The sequence below is a fragment of the Berghia stephanieae genome, chromosome 4, assembly GCF_034508935.2.
Source record: "Berghia stephanieae isolate SIO BIC M18660-M18661 chromosome 4, UCSD_Bste_1.3, whole genome shotgun sequence".
NCBI classification, from domain to species: domain Eukaryota; kingdom Metazoa; phylum Mollusca; class Gastropoda; order Nudibranchia; family Aeolidiidae; genus Berghia; species Berghia stephanieae.
Genome location: NC_088363.1, coordinates 59228885 through 59233649, shown reverse-complemented (window position 1 = coordinate 59233649; position 4765 = coordinate 59228885). Strand labels below are relative to the sequence as shown.

The window sequence follows — 4765 nt, the reverse complement described above, 5'->3', positions numbered from 1 at the left end:
CACAAGTAATAGGAGGTACCTATTTTCTTCCAATCAACAAGTATAAATTCCTGTTTTCCAGATGAAATAGAAGTTGAAGGTAACACGTCTTCAGTGTGCTCAAGGTAAGCACCGTAAGTACTTTTACTATAATATGTATTATATTTTATGAAAATATGTAGAGTGCTATACTACTTACCGTTGGCTAATGGCAGACTCCCCTTGAATAAATCCGTTGTAAAGTACAATCTTTAAGCAATTTATTTAAAAGTTAATCACACGAATATTGCTATTTTCAAATCGAATATATTATTTAAATAATCTTATTCAAGAAAATCATTGCATGGTGTATTCAACACACAAAAACAACTCTTGAAGAATTTGAAAAACCAATGAATTCATTTAATATGTAACTTTTTAAAATTCCACAAGAAATAAAAAAATAAAATAAATAACAGCACCAAAAAACGATGAAATACCTCTCGATCAAAATGTAAACAAACAAAATTGGGGGGAAGCTACCCAAGATAAACACTTTTTTTTTGTTCCAAGAATTGGAGAATGCGATTATCTGCTCCTCTTTTTCTCATTCATTTTCAAACCAACGGGGTAGCGTTAGTAATCGCCATCAATGGGAACGAAGGGCCCGCACAGTTCCGGTCAGCGCGTTCGCCTGGCTGTGTTTACAATCAACGGCGCGACACGTGGAATAACAGGTTGGCTCCGCCCCCGTGTCCTTACTTTCATTCAAAGCAGAATGGAGTTTGGTCAAGAGATAAAGGTATTAAGTGTCTGGAACAAAGACAGAAACAGCAGGGAGTAGATTGAATGAACATTTATCTATAAGTGCAAAAACATATCGTTATCAACCTAAGCGTGCACGTTTGGTGAAAACACATTTAATTTTCACAAACTTTTCAACAATGTTCAAAAACGACCTCAACGGTCGAACACCCCGTTAAATATTTCATTTCACCCTTTGGATTTAGGGTAAACCCGATTTCATTTTAGCATAATAACAACAGTATTATGAGAGGTCCCTATTATCATTAGTTTAAAAAACGTTTTTTTAAGCAACCAGACTCTCCTTTTCAACAAGATTTATTGAATCAAAAATGTCTATGCAGTTCTCTAGCAGGAGCGAAAAATTCGTAATTCTACGAATATTTCGTAGCACTAGGCAGGTCTGATTGTGCATCCACTACCCCCAGCGTCCTCCAACATGATCTGTCGCCAACAAAACAAAACAACAACAACAACAACAACAACAACAAAAAGAAAAAAAAAAGGCAAAACGCCAAAAACAACGTCACGAAATATCTACAGCAAAATCAAACCGAAAAAAAATAATGATGATAGAGTGAGGTAAAATAGAGAAGTAATATGGGAAAGAAAACCCCAACAACATGATACAAAAACTAATGCCAAAACCCAAATTAATTAAGAGACATAATAATATAAGAGCGCAGAAAGAGAAAAAAAAAGTTAGAAGGAATGAATAATGATTGAGCATGGAATCAACTTAGCAAACATTTAATCTATATAAAATAGGGAACGTTGATTCGTTGGAATACTGCTTGAGGGGTTCATGCTCGCCAATAATTGCTGCATTTCCAATGTTCGATATCCCTGACGAATATCATTTCTCGTTGTCTTCCATCCTTCATTTCCAATGGCGGGTTGGCACGATATAGAGATGGATGATGCTCTTGACGGACATTATCTCAATAATCTTAATGAAGATAAAAGATGACTGACATTTATTTGCGTATAGTTGTGCTTTAAATATATTTTTTTAAATAGAAGGAACGACATTGATGATACTCAGCTCTTTGTTATTGTTTTTAGCCAGCTATGTATGTTTATGAGTAGTTAGTTCTCACTGAATTATATTAATCAGTTCATAACTCTGTTCTTGTGTGTTTTGTGTGTTGGCACGTTATATCTCACTGGCGGATGGTATGAGTATTTTATCTAAACTTAGAGCATCGATTTCCAGATTGTGGTCTCAACACTTATCTAAATATTAAAATATATCTAAAGCACAACTGTACGCAAATAAATATCTGTCGTCTTTTATTGTTTTTCAAATAGGGTCTATAATATGTTCTTGATATATGTTGAATACTAATAGCAAAATGTGATTCAATGTATGTTTTGAAAGTCAGCTACTCATTATACATAATATAATATAATTCCCTTCAATGTGTCAAATCGTCAACTTAAATTTTGACGAACTCTGAAAATAAATAAATGAAAATTTGACCAGAATACTCAATATCGATTGATTAAATAGCCTTCATCATGTCAAAAACTCTATAACCTGGGACCTCCTTTCAGGTTTGAGACTTTTTTGACAAGATGTTTGAACGACGAGTTTTCTAGCCATTCAAAAAATGTGTTCCTTTTGCTTTTTTTTTTTCAGAATGCGACAGAATACTCAAGCCCCGTGTTTAACTGTGGATTCAATTTTCATCATCTAAATCACCTTGAAATAATACCCTTTTTGAGGCCGTGGATCATGAAAATTAATGAAGTAAATAGTCTTTACCAGAGGGCACATAGCAGTTGAAAACCAAAAAAAAAGAAGTTCCGTCGGGCTGTTTGGTACTGAAAATAAAACAACCTAAAATACAAGTATATCCCAGTTTCTATAGCGCTAAACAATAGCAAATGCTTGCTGCCCTTTGAATAGGACGCAACTCTAAATCTTTCAAACCCATCTACCCAATCACTGCAGGATGGACTTCCGCCGGGATCGATCCCATTCCCTTTGCTATACCAAATGATCTATCGAGACCCTCTTTCATTGAGACCAAGGACACATGCTAAATCTTAACTACCGATACACATTCATTTCTCTATATATTCTCCTACTTATTCCCATCCCCATTCTATCATTAGTCTCGGTCAGCGGAGCTAGTTACAAACCGGACACCACTAAAACCATTCATAACCGCGAATACAAGCAATTCTGCCACTCGTTCTATTGAAAATCTGGTCCAGAAATGTGGGGGCCATGCTAATCAAATTGGCTCCAATCTGCGTTAAGGGAGCCATTTTGACGACCCCTACCAAATCACAGGGGAGTGATCAAGGCCAGCGCCAATTGGAGCCAGATCGATATGAGATGACCCCAAAATGGGACGGCAAGGGTAGCGCCTGCAAACGAGGCGTGACAGCAGGGGCAGCCATGTCAGTAAATTATGGCATCTTGTTAGTGCCCAGTGGCCGGTGGACTCCTGGGAGACTTAATTAAGACTTCGGTATTTCCAGATTTTGACCTCTTGTGCGCTGTGAACGGGAGAGAAGTATCAATCCGATTGACTCATTTTATTTGGCCCCTTTCCACCGAATTAAGTTTCTTGATAATAACGTTGATATGGAGACTGTGTTTATAACGTTTCTTCGACTTAATTTGGGTGAGAAAGTTTTGAAACGATTTTTATTCACCTGGGGAGACAACTCCTTTAATTAATGAGATAGTGGGATGGACCTCATCATGTGCTTATTTCATCGTTACAGTAGTGCAATAGCTAGTTAATCAAATATGTCATAAGTAGAGACTCGGTTAACATCTAAATTGAAATTCCACTTCTGCGTGTCCATTCAAGGCATTTGTAAACTTCCCCGCAATATCCAAATGGTTATGTTTAGATAACAAATACTGAAAGCGTATGTATCTCTTATCCGATAAAAATGATTTGAAAAGTTGATAGACTATTATCATAATAGATATCTAGTTGTCAATTATTGGATTAAAAGATCTAACCAGACGTGAACCTAAGCATTTGTAGGTCTGATAACCGGACGCAATTAATAATGGGCTCGTTTAAACATTTTTGTGATAGACACTATTTTGCGTTGGTTTGAGACTATTTCAATTACAACAATGAGACCATAACAATTTGGGTTATCAGACTTTCAAATAGGTACACGTCGGTCTATCCAGTAGTTGCTTTAACTCTCTCTTTACCGATCATTTTCAGTATTTTCCCACAATGGCAGGCTTACCCAGCAGAAAAAATGATTTTTTAAACTCAAACAATCTCTCTACAAAACAACTTTTTGTTCTTATCAATCAATCAAACAAAATAAATCTGAATTTTTAAAAATGTTTATTGTGTCGTAACAAATGTGACGATTTTGCTGTAGGTGAGGGTTAAGAAAGTACGGTCGTCGAATTATCTATTCAAGTGATCATGAAAAAAAAGGAGACCCGCTGTTATTATATTATATCCTATGGGACATGAATGCTCGTTTAGATCGGTAATACATTATCCAGTGTTGGTTCCACAAAAATAAGATTCCATTCTTTTTCCCGCAGATAAATACAATGTGAACTTAAGTGCTTGCAAGTATCTTATTAAGGTAAAACACCGGTGCTTGATAGAAGTAACAATTCGACAAAATGAAAAGTAATAATATTGTAAAAAAGTAGGGTCCGAGATGGGGAAATGGAGATCCAGTGAATTTATACGTTGGGATATAAACCAATGGATAAAGAGACAGATTAATTGACAGATAGGGCAGATAGAAAGCCTGTTATATAGCGATATATATATATATATATATATATATATATATATATATATATATATATATATATATATATATATATACATATATATATAATATTTGGATAGATGGTTAGTTAGATGAATAGATAACTGAATGGATAAGTTAATATACTAAATAATAAAAAGATAGATTCGAAGATAGATACAGATATGGCAATAATGAATAAGTAAATTGATAAATACAAAAGTAAAACAAAGATAACTAC

The 4765-nt window shown here is 35.0% G+C and overlaps 1 protein-coding gene and 1 long non-coding RNA gene across 3 annotated transcripts in view; one reads left to right on the top strand and one right to left on the bottom strand.

Annotated features, from left to right (window-relative positions):
• Positions 1-582, bottom strand: part of LOC144970922 (protocadherin-1-like) — a 262347-nt gene extending 261765 nt beyond the window's left edge. For both annotated transcript variants that reach the window (XM_078911105.1, XM_078911107.1), the window contains exon 1: positions 179-582. The gene's annotated coding sequence lies outside the window, so the exon portion shown is untranslated. The remainder of the gene's footprint in view (positions 1-178) is intronic.
• LOC144970924 (uncharacterized) overlaps positions 1-4094 on the top strand; it is a 24683-nt gene extending 20589 nt beyond the window's left edge. Inside the window, exons 2-3 of the long non-coding RNA XR_013645049.1 lie at positions 62-113; positions 2405-4094. This is a non-coding gene — a long non-coding RNA (uncharacterized LOC144970924). The remainder of the gene's footprint in view (positions 1-61; positions 114-2404) is intronic.
• The last annotated feature ends 671 nt before the right edge of the window (positions 4095-4765 follow it).